The 18,486-nt window shown below is 45.7% G+C and overlaps 1 long non-coding RNA gene across 1 annotated transcript in view; it reads right to left on the reverse strand.

Moving 5' to 3' along the window:
- LOC143984293 (uncharacterized) overlaps positions 1-8,850 on the reverse strand; it is a 214,741-nt gene extending 205,891 nt beyond the window's left edge. The window contains exon 1 of the long non-coding RNA XR_013274776.1: positions 8,723-8,850. This is a non-coding gene — a long non-coding RNA (uncharacterized LOC143984293). The remainder of the gene's footprint in view (positions 1-8,722) is intronic.
- Positions 8,851-18,486: the final 9,636 nt, after the last annotated feature.

Below are 18,486 nucleotides of genomic sequence, written 5' to 3' on the forward strand. Positions count from 1 at the left end.
TATCGGTCACAATCCCCCCTGCTGCGCTGAACGTCCTTTCGGACAGGACACTGGATGAGGGGCAAGCCAACAGTTCGATTGCAAATTGGGCAAGCTCTGGCCAGAGGTCAAGCCTGCCCACCCAGTAGTCTAGGGGTTCATCACTCCTCAGAGCGTCCACATCGGCCGTTAACCCAATGTAGTCGGACACCTGACGGTCTAGGCGTTCCCTGATGCTGGATCCGGATGACACCTGTCGATGGGTCGGCTGAAAGAATGACCTCATATCCGAAGTCACCAACACATCTTCAAACCGGCCTCTTCTTGCAGGCGCTGTTGGATTGGTACCCGCAAATCCTTCTCTGGGAGTGGGAATTGCTCCTCTGCCAGCGCACGCAAAAGCAGAATGCAGCATTTCTCGAAGCAAGGCCTGGAAGTGCTGCATTCTGACAGCCCTCTGCGACGGCGGTAACATTTCCGCCATTTTGTGTTTGTACCGGGGGTCTAAGTACGTTGCCACCCAGTACTGGTCCTTGACCCTCATGCTTTTTATACGGGGGTCCCTATTAAAACACTGGAGCATGAAGGCCCCCATTTGCACTAAAGTGGAAGCGGTGTGGTGGCCTGGCTCCTGCTCATCATCCAGGATAATGTCGTCCTCTTCATTCTCCTCTCCCCATCCTCGCACAACAGGGATCCCAGAAAGGTTTAAAGCATGCTCTTCTTGCTCCTGCTCATCCGCCCCGGCACCATCCTCCTCTGACTCCTCATCAGACTCCTGTTGTTGACTTGTCTCAGATAGAGTAGCCCCCCCTGGGAATTCATCCAGCATTGCGACTTCCTCATCTTCCCGCTCCTGCTCCTCCACAGCCTGATCAATGACACGACGCAATGCACGCTCCAGAAAGAAGGCATAAGGTACCATGTCACTGATGGCGCCATGGCTGCGACTGACCAGTTTGGTGATCTCCTCAAATGGCCGCAGAAGTCTGCATGTGTCGCGCATGAGCAGCCACTGGCGCGGTGAAAAAAAACCCAGCTCCCCAGAACCGTTTCTTTCGCAGAGTTCATACAGGTAGACGTTAACTGCACGTTTCTGCTGGAGCAGCCTATCAAGCATATAGAAGGTTGAGTTCCATCGCGTCGGGCAATCGCAAATAAGACGTCTGACCGGCAGATGGTGTCGCCGCTGAATGTCAGCAAGGCGAGCCATGGCCGTGTAAGATCTTCTGAAATGGGCCGAGATTTTCCTTGCCTGCCGCAAGATGTCCTGGACCCCAGGGTATTTGACAAGGAATCGCTGCACGACCAAGTTTAAGACGTGTGCCATGCACGGCACGTGCGTGATTTTGCCCTGTTTCAATGCGCTAAGCAGATTGGCACCGTTGTCACACACCACTTTACCAACTGTCAAATTGAGCGGTGTTAGCCACTCATCTGCCTGTGAACGCAAAGCTGAAAGGAGTGCCGGGCCAGTGTGGCTCTTTGCTTCCAGGCACAACAGACGCAGCACGGCATGGCAACGTCTCACCTGGCATGTGGAATAGGTTCTGGGGAGCTTGGGCGGTGCAGTGGAAGAGACGCTAGCAGCGGAAAAGGAGGAGGCAGCTGAGGAGGAGAGGGAGGAGGATGGAGTAGGAGGAGGAGAAGAAGAGTCAGGCCTGCATGCAATCCGTGGCGGTAAAACCAAATCTACACGGGTGCCACGGGTTACATGCTTGACGGCCGTCAGAAGGTTCACCCAGTGGGCAGTAAAACTGATATACCTTCCCTGCCCGTGTTTGCTAGACCACGTGTCTGTGGTCAGATGTATCTTGGCACCGACACTGTGTGCCAGAGATACATTCACTTGCCGCTGAACATGGCCATATAGCTCTGGGATGCCCTTCTCTGAGAAATACTTCCTTCCTGGGACCTTCCATTGTGGTGTTCCAATGGCCACAAATTTGCGAAAGGCCTCCGAGTCCACCAGTTTATATGGCAGTAGTTGGCGGGCTATGAGTTCTGACAAGCCAGCCGCCAACCGTTGGGCAAGAGGGTTATCCGGCGTCATCATTTTTTTACGCTCAAACATTAGGCCCACGGAAGCCTGCCTTTTTGCAGAAAAATGTGAGCTTGGCGTGATGGAAGGTGGAGTGGAGGACAATTGTGAGGAGAGAGGAGAAGGAGAAGTAGAAGACGAGGCTGGACGGTGAGAGCCTGCAGTGTGGCTTTGTGTGTTCCGTTGCTCCCACTGGGCTCGGTGATGGCTGCTCATGTGCCTTCTTAAGGCGGTCGTCCCTAGGTGAGTATTGGGCTTACCGCGACTAACGCGTTGACTGCAAAGATTGCAGATGGCAACGCTATTGTCAGCAGCGGACACGTTAAAAAAAGCCCACACTGCGGAGCCATGTGCCGGTGTCCTGGGAGCGCCAGATGTGACCGTACATGGTCGATGACTCGCTCCTGATACATTTGCAGTCTGCTTTGTCCCTGCTGTGCAATGTAAGTCATTGCTGCTTCTCCTCCCTATCTGCTGGTCCATATCTCCCTCTGAACTCCCCTCCTCTTCCTCTCTTGTGGGCACCCACGTGACATCACTAGACACGTCATCATCAACGTCACCTTCCCCACCGCTATAAGTAGAGTAGGCAGCAACACCGGGGACCAACCTCCTCCTTGGGCTGATCTGGGTACTGGCGTCAGACTGCTGAGTAGCGCTTGTTGCTACCTCCTCTTCCTGATCCAATACCAAGAGTGGCTGCGCATCAGAAATGTCCTCTTGATATGGATCGGAAAATAATTCCAGTGACTCAAGCGGAAGGTATGTGGTGGTGGTGGTGGTGGTCGTGTTGTTGGTGGTAGTGTCTTTGGGGGTGCACATAGCAGAGAGTGAAGAAGAGGGTGCAGATCGAGAGGATGAGGAGGGTGCAGAAGAGTAAGGCTGAGCGAGCCACTCAACCAAGTCTGGTGCATCCTTTAAAGTAATTGAACGCACCTTCTGCAACTTCCCACTTTGGCTCAAGCCTGTTGCTCCTGCCCTACCCCTACCACCCCTGCGGAAGGGCCTGCCTCTTCCTCTGCATGTCATTTTTTAAATGACCCTGTGACAAAACTCTTAGTCCCTATACCGCTGAAGGACTGCTGCAGTATAGGTGAGCGGTCAGCAGTGGTGCACGTCAACCCTATCTATTGTGGACCTATAGCGGTCCTTACAGAACAGCAGACTGTACCGCACTCAAGCCTATGTACCGTAGCACCCTATACCAAGTTACCAGTCCTTATAAGAACTTTTGTGGACCAAGCAGGTTGTGTATTAGTGTTTAGCAGACTGTACGTCAGTCCCTATACCGCTGAAGGACTGCTGCAGTATAGGGCAGCGGTCAGCAGTGGTGCACGTCAACCCTATCTATTGTGGACCGATAGCGGTCCTTACAGAACAGCAGACTGTACCGCACTCAAGCCTATGTACCGTAGCACCCTATACCAAGTTACCAGTCCTTATAAGAACTTTTGTGGACCAAGCAGGTTGTGTGTTAGTGTTTAGCAGACTGTGCGTCAGTCCCTATACCGCTGAAGGACTGCTGCAGTATAGGGCAGCGGTCAGCAGTAGTGCACGGCAACCCTATGTATTGTGGACCGATAGCGGTCCTTACAGAACAGCAGACTGTAACGCACTCAGGCCTATGTACCGTAGCACCCTATACCAAGTTACCAGTCCTTATAAGAACTTTTGTGGACCAAGCAGGTTGTGTGTTAGTGATTAGCAGACTGTACGTCAGTCCCTATACCAATGAAGGACTGCTGCAGTATAGGGCAGCGGTCAGCAGTAGTGCACGGCAACCCTATGTATTGTGGACCGATAGCGGTCCTTACAGAACAGCAGACTGTAACGCACTCAGGCCTATGTACCGTAGCACCCTATACCAAGTTACCAGTCCTTATAAAAACTTTTGTGGACCAAGCAGGTTGTGTGTTAGTGTTTAGCAGACTGTGCGTCAGTCCCTATACCGCTGAAGGACTGCTGCAGTATAGGGCAGCGGTCAGCAGTGGTGCACGTCAACCCTATCTATTGTGGACCGATAGCGGTCCTTACAGAACAGCAGACTGTACCGCACTCAAGCCTATGTACCGTAGCACCCTATACCAAGTTACCAGTCCTTATAAGAACTTTTGTGGAACAAGCAGGTTGTGTGTTAGTGATTAGCAGACTGTACGTCAGTCCCTATACCAATGAAGGACTGCTGCAGTATAGGGCAGCGGTCAGCAGTAGTGCACGGCAACCCTATGTATTGTGGACCGATAGCGGTCCTTACAGAACAGCAGACTGTACTGCACTCAGGCCTATGTACCGTAGCACCCTATACCAAGTTACCAGTCCTTATAAAAACTTTTGTGGACCAAGCAGGTTGTGTGTTAGTGTTTAGCAGACTGTGCGTCAGTCCCTATACCGCTGAAGGACTGCTGCAGTATAGGGCAGCGGTCAGCAGTAGTGCACGGCAACCCTATGTATTGTGGACCGATAGCGGTCCTTACAGAACAGCAGACTGTACTGCACTCAGGCCTATGTACCGTAGCACCCTATACCAAGTTACCAGTCCTTATAAGAACTTTTGTGGACCAAGCAGGTTGTGTGTTAGTGATTAGCAGACTGTACGTCAGTCCCTATACCAATGAAGGACTGCTGCAGTATAGGGCAGCGGTCAGCAGTAGTGCACGGCAACCCTATGTATTGTGGACCGATAGCGGTCCTTACAGAACAGCAGACTGTAACGCACTCAGGCCTATGTACCGTAGCACCCTATACCAAGTTACCAGTCCTTATAAAAACTTTTGTGGACCAAGCAGGTTGTGTGTTAGTGTTTAGCAGACTGTGCGTCAGTCCCTATACCGCTGAAGGACTGCTGCAGTATAGGGCAGCGGTCAGCAGTAGTGCACGGCAACCCTATGTATTGTGGACCGATAGCGGTCCTTACAGAACAGCAGACTGTAACGCACTCAGGCCTATGTACCGTAGCACCCTATACCAAGTTACCAGTCCTTATAAGAACTTTTGTGGACCAAGCAGGTTGTGTGTTAGTGATTAGCAGACTGTACGTCAGTCCCTATACCAATGAAGGACTGCTGCAGTATAGGGCAGCGGTCAGCAGTAGTGCACGGCAACCCTATGTATTGTGGACCGATAGCGGTCCTTACAGAACAGCAGACTGTAACGCACTCAGGCCTATGTACCGTAGCACCCTATACCAAGTTACCAGTCCTTATAAGAACTTTTGTGGAACAAGCAGGTTGTGTGTTAGTGATTAGCAGACTGTACGTCAGTCCCTATACCAATGAAGGACTGCTGCAGTATAGGGCAGCGGTCAGCAGTAGTGCACGGCAACCCTATGTATTGTGGACCGATAGCGGTCCTTACAGAACAGCAGACTGTAACGCACTCAGGCCTATGTACCGTAGCACCCTATACCAAGTTACCAGTCCTTATAAGAACTTTTGTGGACCAAGCAGGTTGTGTGTTAGTGATTAGCAGACTGTACGTCAGTCCCTATACCAATGAAGGACTGCTGCAGTATAGGGCAGCGGTCAGCAGTAGTGCACGGCAACCCTATGTATTGTGGACCGATAGCGGTCCTTACAGAACAGCAGACTGTACTGCACTCAGGCCTATGTACCGTAGCACCCTATACCAAGTTACCAGTCCTTATAAAAACTTTTGTGGACCAAGCAGGTTGTGTGTTAGTGTTTAGCAGACTGTGCGTCAGTCCCTATACCGCTGAAGGACTGCTGCAGTATAGGGCAGCGGTCAGCAGTAGTGCACGGCAACCCTATGTATTGTGGACCGATAGCGGTCCTTACAGAACAGCAGACTGTAACGCACTCAGGCCTATGTACCGTAGCACCCTATACCAAGTTACCAGTCCTTATAAGAACTTTTGTGGACCAAGCAGGTTGTGTGTTAGTGATTAGCAGACTGTACGTCAGTCCCTATACCAATGAAGGACTGCTGCAGTATAGGGCAGCGGTCAGCAGTAGTGCACGGCAACCCTATGTATTGTGGACCGATAGCGGTCCTTACAGAACAGCAGACTGTACCGCACCCAAGCCTATGTACCGTAGCACCCTAGACAGACCAAGTTACCAGTCCTGATAAAGAGCTTTGTGGAACAAGTGAGTTGTGAATGATTAGCAGACTGCAGCAGAAGGGCAGCAGTCAAGTATAATATTCTTTCTATATTTGGAAGAAAGAATATTATACGTGTACAAGCCTATTACCGTACCACTGATACCAGTCCTGAAAAGAACCTTTGTGGAACTAATAGTAACAGCAAGTCTTTAAAATTATCCTCACTGCCTGACACACTGCTTCCTGCCTGTCCCTATACAAATTGGCAAAAAAGAGTAGGCTGGAACGATTAGCTGGAACAGCTCTTTTGTGGACCTGATAGTAACAGCTAATGATGATGATGATGATGATGATGAAGAAAGACTAATCTGGCTGAGCTGTCCCTAAAATAGCAGCATACAGCGCTCTGTCCCTTTATCTAAACTGACAAAAGAAACTCAGGCTGCTGACCTAACACCTATACCAGTCCTGAAAAGAACTTTTGTGTACCAAATAGCTAGCGTTTTCTCTGTCCCTACTCCACACAGGATCCTTTCCCTACAGTGACAGAAGAAAGAATGTAAAATGGCCACCGGATCGGGTGTATTTATAGGTTAGGGGGAATGTCCAAGTGTCCATGAGCTGTCATGTCTCAATTGGTTGTCCTGTAACACATGATAAACGTGTCACGAAAGGTTAAAGTTCTTGTATACATTAAACACGTAAGTCCGCCGGGGCGAACGACGGAAAAAGGCGTTCGAACCCGCGGACGGCGAAAGTCGGAAATTCGCCGCGAAACGACCGCCGGGCGAACCGTTCGGCCATCACTAATCTTTGCACCTCCTCCAGAGTTACCATGGGCTTCCTGGCTGGTTCTCTGATTAATGCTCTCCTTGTCTGGCCTGTCAGTTTAGGTGGATGGTCATGTCTTCGTAGGTTTGCAGTTGTGCAATACTCTTTCCATTTTCGGATGATGGATTGCACAGTGCTCTGTGAGAAAAAGTTTGGGATATTTTTTAGAACCTGATCCTACTTTATCCCTGATCTGGTGTGTTCCATGGCCTTCGTGATGCTGTTTGTTCACTAAGGTTCTCTAACAAATCTCTCAGGGCTTTACAGAACAGCTGTACTCTATTTACTAATTAGGTGACTTCTGAAGAAAATTGGTTCCACTAGATTTTAGTTAGGGGTATCAGAGTAAAGGGGAATAACTACAAATGCACTCCACAATTTTCAGATATTTATTTGTAAAAAATGTTGAAAAACAGTTATCATTTTCCCTCCACTTTACAATTATGTGCCAATTTGTGTTGGTCTATTACATAAAATCCCAGTAAAATATATTTAAGTTTTTGGTTGTAACATGAATAAATGTGGAAAATTTGCAAGGGTTATACTTAATTTTTCAAGTAACTGCATATATATATACATATATACACACATATATATATATATATATATATATATATATATATATATATATATATATATATATATATATATATATATATATATATATATATATATATATATATATATATATGTAGGTGGAGGGATGTCAGATTTTATTCATTTACAAGAAAGCGTGTAATTGCCTTGGATGCTGTGTGCTACTTATAGAGATATAAACATGGCAGTATTTTGAGTTTGTATGTGTCTGTTAAGAATGTAAGGCATTTACTAAGGATAGCATGCTATGTGAAAAGACAGATTGCAGCTGTTTATCATTGCATCTTCATTCCTCACTTATATAATGATTAGAAAGAACAAGAGAGATTCCAACACATCTTTTAATCAGCCTTTTCTTTGTAAGTGTTCTCTCTCCTTCTGTCCTATTGTCAGATACACAATATTCTAAGCAGTTCCCGAAAACATGTCTCTTCAGGGAAGTTTACAGATTTGCAGATAAGAATTGATTACACATTGGCTATAGAATGGGCCACACACGGATAATATTGATCAAAACACATTTTTTTCAGATGGTAGTTGAATTTAACTACAGCTGAAATGATTGTGGGTTTTCATACAAAAGGGTAATTTTGCAGCATAAAAGTAGATTGAGCCTTAAAAGCTTTCAATATTTTTTGCTTCAGTAGTCACCATTAAGATAGTTTATATTGTTGGGTTCTATAAATTCCTGCATGCTTTTGTGACTTTTAACCAAGAATAAATTTATATTGTATGCCTTGCTATGCCTCATTTATTGTGCCCCACCTATAGTTACATAAATCCTCTTTGAAATGCTGCAAATAAGTATATTTCTAAAGAGAAATAGATCAAAGTAAGACTAGAAAAAATACAAGAACAACCAGAAGAATGTGTTAACAAGTGAAACTGAAAGAAATAAAGCTAAATGTGTTGAAATACACAAAATAGAAGAAAACAAAACAAACAAAAGATGATGTGAATGAAAGTAAACAAAGAAGAACGCAAAACAAATTTGAACAGTGAAAATGCAATGGAAAATAAAGAAAGAAAGGCGATAACCAGACTGATACACACACAGTTAGGAAAAAATACATAGAAGAACTACAGTATATGGCAGTGGAACACCAAGGAACAATGTTTTACAAACAAAAGATGTAAATATAACAAAGTATGTGATAACTAAAGCAATACAAAGCTAAGGTAACAAATGAAATATAGAATGAACATGCTAACCTGTTCCCGCCCTCCATACACATATTTGTGGCCTCTCAGCAGGTGGGTTTTAATACTGAGAGGCTGTATATATGCATCCCTATGTAAACACTTCTCTATGTTGAGAATGCATGTTCTGCGTGCTTCCAGCAGAGTCCTCAGCGTGGAACAGAAAGTTCCCGATGTATACTTGTGATCGAGAGTTTTCCAATCATGTGATCTCAGTGACAGCCAATCACAGTGGTCACATGGCCTGAATGCCTGTCTCCACCTCCCAGCATCTAAAAACGTTTAAAGGGCCAGGAGGTGGTGACTTGAAGAAGTTAAAAGAGTTTGTGTAAAGTTTGCGTAAATAAACCTCTAATGCCCCATACACACTATCAGTTTTTCTGCTGAGTTTTTCCATCAGGTTTACCAAAACCATGTAGTACAAGGGCCTGCCTGATTGCATACAATTGGAAACTCCTAAGGTTTGACCTCATATTATATGGTTTTGGTAAATCTGAAGGAAAAACTCAGCAGAAAAACTGATAGTGTGTATGAGGCTTTACTATTAAAATCAACAAAGATTTACATCCTGCAGGTTAATAGTGAATGTTCTTAGCCCATTTATTTAGAAATTAGATCTCATTTACGTTTCATGTAAGGGTTGATCCTGTCCCCAGAGAACATTCATATCAGGGTTGGTTCTTTCCTTAGAGTAGAATAAAGAAAGAGTGCCATTCACTTGAAGAGTTTTTTTTTTTTTACTTTTTTTATTGAAAAATATGCATGATGTAGTGCTCAACGTAAGCACACAAAACAAAGGTATACAATGCGTTTTTACAGACATGAAACAGGACAGTAAAGACACATACACAACTTTAACTTTACTCCGAATTCCAAAAAATAAAGAAAAGGTAAATATGGGATACCCTCTTGGGAACACAAAGATGTCAAACCAACAAATGAGACCCTGGGTTATAATATTTAGCTATACCACTGCCCTAAGACAAGGGTCAGTCATTAGTTGTAAGTCACTAATCACTACTCATGGTGAGGGAGGAAGAGCACTATGCATCCCACATTTTGTTGTATTTCTTGGGGCATCCTCTGTGTTTATAAATTAGATTATCATATGGCAGTAATTAATTCACCATTTGTATACAGTTACGAACAGATGGGGGGTTAGGTTCCTCTCAGATTAGCCCTATCATACCTCTTCCACTGTTCCTTGTCCAAAATTCCCAGAAGATATATTCTTGGGGTGCAAGGTACAGACATTGATAGAAAAGAGGAGAGAATATCGATCACCTGTTTGGAATACCTAGCTATGACAGGGCCCACCAACATAATATGAGCAGTGCATAGCATGTAGCCTCACTGGGATGAGACATGTTTTATATTTCATATAGAGTTGTATTAATTTGTTGTTAATAGCTGGAGACACATGGAGGTGTGAGGAGCAAGCTTCTTCCCACTCCTCATCTGATAAACTGTGCATGAGCTTTTGCCATTTGGGTATAAACCTTCAGAGAGGAGACCTCTAGGACCCTGTGACCTTAACACCACTAGTAGTGAGTAGTTAGAAAATGTAGCAGAATTAATCCCAAGCTGCACCTGAAGTGTATGCCTTAACTGAGGTAAAAGGCAGAACCAGGGAGATCAAATTTTTCTTTGTAACTCATCAAAATTGGAGAGATAAGTGCCACTGTAGATGCCCTCTAAAATGTCAAGCAGGTTTTGTTTCCAAAGGGAATAATTTGTAAAGTGTAGCACATGGGGTTCTGCCAAATAGGTAGTTCAGCAACAATATCTTTGAATTTGACTATATGTTTAGCTTCCCTCCATACCGCTCGAGCTAGATTCAAGATGGGTAAACACACCTTTTCCAGATATGTCATTGGCACTGTGCTAGTGCTTCTAGTGCCACTTGTAAATGGTTTAACTTAAGAACAAGGCCAAATGTGACTTCACCACTGCTGGTGTAACAGGTGTCAACCAGTCAGTCAAATGACGCAGTTGCCCAGCTAAATAGTAATAGTACATGTTAGGAAGTGCCATGCCCGCCTCAAATTTAGGGAGCTGTAGAGTGGATAATTTAATCTTTCATCCATTATTTGCCCATATAAATGAGCTGAACAGTGCACCTAAAGTTTTAAAAAAGGATTTAGGTACCAGGGCGGGCATATGGGAGGACACATAAAGACATTTCGGCAAAAGAATAATTTTTATTAGATTTATCCTTTTGTGCTACTGACAGAAGAAGTTTAGCCCACCTGTTCTGTTTAGTTTTGATTACTTGTAGTAAGGGATCTAAGTTGACTTTCAAGGCATCTAAATAGGCTAATGTAATTATTATTCCCAGATATTTTAACAAAGATACTACTTTAAGAGGATTTGACACTTCCCAACATGAAAAAACCTGGGGGTGGAGAGACATCAAAGCCCACTTGTGCCAGTTAATATGAAGGCCTGTAAATGTGCCATAAGTATCTATTTGCATTGCAGCATTTAAAGAGGTTGTAAATCCAGCGAAAAAACAAACAAAATCTGTAAGACAAGGGCACAATGAGCTAGTATGCACCAATTTTCTAGTAGTTTCTGGTAGTTCTTCCCCCATTTAGGAAGCAGTTAAGACCAATTCTAAATTGCCATAGAGAGGTGCACCAGTACTCAGAGAAGGTTGTGCCGATGTTTGGAAGCTGCCATGTGTGTGATAGCTTTCCATGCAGTGCTGTAAACCCTGCCTTATTTAGCTGTCAGCTGGGAGATTCCCCCACAGAAACATAAAAGTAAACAAATAGGGCAGGGTTACAGCTGACGCCAATATATAGGCGATGTCCATATTTGCAAAATGACTTGTCATTGAGTGGGTGGAGCCGATGAGGAACTGACTAGTAAAGAAAAGCAGCAGAAGTTACTATTTACATCTAAACTGGCTCCATCAAAAGAAACCAATGCAATTTCAGAAAACAACATCTTAAGCCTCATGCACACGAGACGCAGTTAAACGCGCGTTCAGATGCAGTTGGACAGTTTTTTCAACTGCACCTGAACTCATTCAATGTTATCCTATGTGTCCATGCACACAGTCTCGTTTTTTTCCGTTTATATGCAGTTGCGTTTAATCTCGTTTTTCCAGAAGCAAAACAATGCGTTCAGAAACAAAAATTTCTGCGTTTCAGACGCAAAACGCGGCTAAACGTGGCTAAACGCGGCACCCGCGTTTATATGCGTTTGCGTTTATATGCGTTTTTAAAGGTGACCTTTTTTTTACATTAAAAATCTCAAAAATGATTGCAAATGATGAAAAACCATTAGAAAAATATTTTAAACAATTGCAATTGCAAGTGGACAATCCACAACTTGTGGCAAGTGACGTGACAAGTGGACAATCCACAACTTGTGGCAAGTGACATGGCAGGTGGCAAGTGATGTGGCAAGTGGACAATCCACAACTTGTGGCAAGTGACGTGGCAGGTGAAGTGGCAAGTGACGTGGAAAGTGGACAATCCACAACTTGTGGCAGGTGACGTGGCAAGTGACCTGGCAGGTGACGCGGCAAGTGACTTGGCAGGTGACGTGGCAAGTGGAAAATCAACAACTTGTGGCAGGTGACTGGCATGTGACGTGGCAAGTGGACAATCCATAACTTGTGGCAAGTGACGTGGCAAGTGGACAATCCACTTGTGGCAGGTGATGTGGCAAGTGACGTGGCGAGTGGACAATCCACAACTTGTGTCAGGTGACGTGGCAAGTGGACAATCCACAACTTGTGGCAGGTGATGGGGCAAGTGATGTGGCAAGTGGACAATCCACTTGTGGCAGGGGATGTGGCAAGTGACGTGGCGAGTGGACAATCCACAACTTGTGTCAGGTGACGTGGCAAGTGGACAATCCACAACTTGTGGCAGGTGATGTGGCAAGTGATGTGGCAAGTGAACAATCCTCTTGTGGCAGGTGACGTGGCAAGGGACGTGGCAAGTGGACAATCCACAACTTGTGGCAGGTGATGTGGCTGGTGATGTGGCAAGTGGACAATCCACATCTTGTGGCAGGTGACGTGGCAGGTGACGTGGAAAGTGGTGTGGCAAGTGGACAATCCACAACTTGTGGCAGGTGATGTGGCTGGTGACGTGGTAAGTGGACAATCCACAACTTGTGGCAGATGGCATGGCAGGTGACGTGGAAAGTGGACAATTCACATCTTGTGGCAAGTGACGTGGCAGGTGATGTGGCAAGTGACGTGGCAAGTGGACAATCCACAACTTGTGGCAGGTGACGTGCCAGGTGATGTGGCAAGTGATGTGGCAGGTGATGTGACAAGTGGACAATCCACATCTTGTGGCAAGTGACGTGGCAGGTGACGTGGCAAGTGATGTGGCAGGTGACGTGGCAAGTGACATGGCAAGTGGACAATCCACATCTCGTGGCAAGTGACGTGGCAGGTGATGTGGCAAGTGACGTGGCAAGTGGACAATCCACAACTTGTGGCAGGTGACGTGGCAGGTGATGTGGCAAGTGACGTGGCAGCTGACGTGGCAAGTGACGTGGCAAGTGGACAATCCAAAACTTGTGGCAGGTGACGTGGCAAGTGACGTGGCAGGTGACGTGGCAAGTGATGTGGCAAGTGGACAATCCACAGCTTGTGGCAAGTGACGTGGCAAGTGGACAATCCACAACTTGTGGCAGGTGACGTGGCAGGTGACGTGGCAAGTGAACAATCCACAACTTGTGGCAGGTGACGTGGCAAGTGACGTGGCAGGTGATGTGGCAAGTGACTCGGCAAGTAGACAATCCACAACTTGTGGCAGGTGATGTGGCAAGTGACGTGGCAGGTGATGTGGCAAGTCACGTGGCAAGTGGACAATCCACAACTTGTGGCAGGTGATGTGGCTGGTGACGTGGCAAGTGGACAATCCACAGCTTGTGGCAGGTGGCATGGCAGATGACGTGGAAAGTGGACAATCCACATCTCGTGGCAAGGGACGTGGCAGCTGACGTGGCAAGTGGACAATCCAAAACTTGTGGCAGGTGACGTGGCAAGTGACGTGGCAGGTGACGTGGCAAGTGATGTGGCAAGTGGACAATCCACAGCTTGTGGCAAGTGACGTGGCAAGTGGACAATCCACAACTTGTGGCAGGTGACATGGCAGGTAACGTGGCAAGTGAACAATCCACAACTTGTGGCAGGTGACGTGGCAAGTGACGTGGCAGGTGATGTGGCAAGTGACACGGCAAGTAGACAATCCACAACTTGTGGCAGGTGATGTGGCAAGTGACGTGGCAGGTGATGTGGCAAGTCACGTGGCAAGTGGACAATCCACAACTTGTGGCAGGTGATGTGGCTGGTGATGTGGCAAGTGGACAATCCACAGCTTGTGGCAGGTGGCATGGCAGATGACGTGGAAAGTGGACAATCCACATCTTGTGGCAAGTGACGTGGCAGGTGATGTGGCAAGTGACGTGGCAAGTGGACAATCCACAATTTGTGGCAGGTGACGTGGCAGGTGATGTGGCAAGTGGACAATCCCCAACTTGTGGCAAGTGACGTGGCAAGTGGACAATCCACAACTTGTGGCAGGTGATGTGGCTGGTGACGTGGCAAGTGGACAATCCACAGCTTGTGGCAGGTGGCATGGCAGATGACGTGGAAAGTGGACAATCCACATCTCGTGGCAGGTGATGTGGCAAGTGACGTGGCAAGTGGACAATCCACAATTTGTGGCAGGTGCCGTGGCAAGTGACACGGCAAATGCAAGTGTACAACTGCTCTCTATGCTGCTGCTGCTCACTCTGATCAAAATAGCAGAAATAGTTAAAAAAAATGCTTTGAGAGCTTGGGGAGGGTCTACATGATGTTATCTTTATAAACGCGTTTAAACGCAAGCGCGTCTAAACGCGTCTAAACGCAGCATGCAAACGCGGCAAAACGCGCGTTTCTAAACGCGCGTTTCAGCTTTTTTTAACAGAGGTTTCATCTGCGTCTCGTGTGCATGAGGCCTAACTTTTATAGGGGTCCACATTGCTTAAATAGTCCTCTGAAAATAAATAATTGAAAAAATAGGTGTGGTGTGTTGCCACTCCTCCTCAGATTTAGATTGGGACTATTCTAGACCCAAAGGGGGTGATTTATGAAAGTAGAAACTATTTATAATATTTACCTAAATGAATTTACCCTGCCACTTTTTGATAGGGTATCAAAAAGTGAACACAATTTCACCTTATTCACTAACATTTATTTGCAAAGTGAAGATATAGTTTACTTAGTGAAAAGCCTATACTTTAGTGGGTCAAAATGTTTTTGGAAATTCCCAATGACATACAGTATAACAATAGCAGGAACACAGAACAAACAGCAAACTGCTGAACAATCTGGCCATATTAAGCAATTTGTTTCAATCGAATATAATTTCACACAATCGAATATAAATTCATACAAATTCTTAGTTAATGAAATAGTAATGAATTTCATTAAAATTCATTTAGTTTCATTTCGTATATTTTTTTTCTAACAAATTAAAAATTTTGGAACATTTTGAATTTAGATCAGTCGAAAAATTATCAACCGATTTGAATTCTGTGTGAAGAATAGCTGGTTGTTAAGGAGCGGGCTGGGAAGCCAGCCGCCGTGTCCTTAACAACTGATCTCATCAGCTGTCAGTGGATTTCTCCACTGACAGATGAATGTAAACAGAATGCCGGCAATAAAACAGAAAAAGCAGAGTGCCCCCCCCCCCATCCATACAAGGACCTTAGGGTCCGTTATGGATTTTAAGGGGGACCCTATGCCAAAATTTAAAAAAGAATCGTCCCCTGCAAAATCAATGCCAGATCATTGTTTGAGCAAGCAGCATGGCAGGCCAGAAAAGGGGGGAGAATGAGCGCCCCCCGCCCTCCTGAACCATACCAGGCCAAATGCTTTCAACATAGGAGGGTGCTTTGAGCCAGGGGGACTCAGCCCCTAGTCCAGTGGATGTGGGGTGCAGGGGGTAACTTAACGGAATCTGGAAGCCTCCTTTAACAAATGGGCCACCAGATCCCAGGCCCCTTTAGTCCTTTATTAAAAAAAAAAAAAATTCCCCCGAAGTAGATACAATGTCAATCACAATGCCCGCCGCTACTGCTGGACTGCATGCTCAGATAATGGTCTAGTATGGATTTTGGGGGGATCCCATGCCTTTTTTAAAAAAAAAAATTGCATGGGGTTTAAAAACCATCCCAAAGGGTCTGTGAATTATCTTTACACAGCATTTGAATCAGTCAATAATTTTTTGACTAATCCAAATTTGAATAGTTCAAAAAATTTTGAATTCATTATAAAATCAATAAATAAAACAAAACTAAACTAAACACATTCCAAAATGAATCAACAAAATGAAATTAGTAACATAACAAATCTATCCGACACGAAACACATTTTTTTGTTCTGCACATGTCTAGGCCATATTTAATCAGTTCACTCACCTGAATTCCCAGCTGCCTTAGACCCCTTTCACACCACACCGCCCATTGCATCGGCGGTAAAACGCCGATATTTTTAGCGGCGGTTTTGCGGCGCATTTCTGGTGCTAGCAGGGCATTTTTACCCCCCACTAGCGCCTGTGAAAGGGTTAAAACCGTCGGCAATACGCTGCAATAGCGGCGTTTTTCCAGTGGTATTACAGCGCTGCCCCATTGATTTCAATGGGGAGCAGCGGTGGAGAAGCGGTAAACACACCGCTTCTTCACCGCTCCAAAGAAGCTACTGGCAGGACTTTTTTCTGACATCCTGCCAGCGCACCGCTGTAGTGTGAAAGCCCTCAGGCTACATACATACAATGGTGCAGCTTCTTTAGGGCGGATTGCGGGTGCTATTTCTAACGCTATAGCGCCTGCAAAACGCCCTGGTGTGAAAGGGGTCTTAAAGTCAACAGACAGCTGGGAAACCCTGGTGATGTTATTGACCAAATATGATCATCACCAGGAATACCTGAGGCTATTGTTTACATACAGCAGCTGAGGGGTTACTTCACCAGGCAGTGGGTCATCATAGTGAGAAGGAATCATTGTCAGACAGTGGGTTGTCATTATTAGTTTTGGGTGTAGCTCACTGGATGATGTGATGGGCAATAGAATTACATAATGGAATTTTTATTAAAGAACTTTTTTTGGGGACGATAATAAATACTCATTCCTCTGGGGTGGATATTTTAGGGTCTGGCTTTTAAGAGGGGGCTCTTTGATTCTTATAAATCCCTCCAAACCCAGTTCATCTTTGGGATTAGATTTGGGGAAGAGACCCTTATATATTAACATTGGGACACGGTGCTCCAAAGTTGAAAAGGATCTGACCTGGTCTGGTTTAGGAAGGTGGTGCATGCTTGATGCCTTTCCCTTTTTTTGACATCCAGGCTGCAGTCCTGATTTTTGACTATCATTGTGATATTTGTACAGCTGCTAAGAGGTTTTTACGTTTACTAATTTTTAGCAGGTAACAATATTTATTTCAACACATTGGCTGAGACTTGTAAAGGACAAAATTTAACTGTTTCATAACAAAATATGCCCTTTTAAAGAATCCCTGAAGTATGTTAATTGAATTATTAGGTATTTTAAATGTTGCTCTTTAAAGCTCCACCCATTTAAATGACAGCCGGTACAAAAAGTGTAGCTGCTAACTTCCTACGGTCCAGCGATGCAGGCGTATGAAGCCCCGCTCCTTTCCCCTCCTCTCCGAGGTGCCAACATTCTAACTGTGGGCACCTGGCTATGAGCGCTGTGAATGACTGGGCATGGAGGGAGGCGGGTGAGGTGAACTCCCTTCCGACGCCGCAGAGCCAGGGGCGAAAGCGGGAGCTGGGTGTCTATAAAAACAGGGTGCCCACTCCCCCCCCCCCCCAAAAAATGACATGCCAAATGTGGCATGTCAGGGAGTCACCTGCACTGAAAATGGAGTTCCACCCATTTTTTAGTTTATTAAAAATTAGCAGATACAAAAAGCATAGCTGCTGACTTTTAATAAACCGACACTTGCCTGCCCCAGGGTCCAGCGATGTGGTTGCCTGGAGGCTAGCTCCTCTCCCTCTCCTTTCTTTGGCGCTGTCATGGTAACTGTGGCCACCCAGCTGTGACAGCTTATGGCTTCATGGCCGGGCGCACACTGCGCATGCGCGAGTCGCTCTGCAATCTCCTATTGGCCAGCCGATCTTCTCAGACCTGAGCTGTGGCCCAGAAGATTGCTGGCAGGGAGGGGCCACCTAGGGGGAGAGGAGGAGCCACCTAGGCGGCCGAAGATAGGAAGCAGGAAGTGGAACACGAAGTCCCATGAAAAAAAAGGGTACACGTTCCCCCCAAAAAATGACATGCCAAATGTGGCATGTCAGGGGGCGAGGAGTGCTTAAAGCGGACGTTCCATTTTTGGGTGAAACTGCTTTAAGCTACATGAAGAGATGCTCTTGCCACTGAACTGAATTTTTGTCTTATTTTTTTCACTGATCCATGTCCGATGCTACCCATGTACTTTTTACAATAGCTTGCAAATTATCCAGGAAAAAAAACAAGATTAGCCTCTTATTGACTTCAGCAGGGTTTAATGCTGAGTTCTGGTTCACAGACTTCCTGTTAGGTTAATCTCCAATCAACCAAACCCAGTCCAGTCTTCTCATTCCTAACAAAACCATTAAACCAGGAGCACAGTACTAAAAATGGCTAAAAATTTTAAAATATAAAATCTATGCCCGTGTATATAGTCCATAGAGCCCTAAAATTTGTATCAAAACCTATGCATTTTTGGGGCCCTATTTTTGGTCAATTGTACTTAT

This window comes from Lithobates pipiens, unplaced genomic scaffold (genome assembly GCF_037356315.1).
Source record: "Lithobates pipiens isolate NorthernLeopardFrog02 unplaced genomic scaffold, aLitPip1_a1.2 Scaffold_16, whole genome shotgun sequence".
NCBI lineage: Eukaryota > Metazoa > Chordata > Amphibia > Anura > Ranidae > Lithobates > Lithobates pipiens.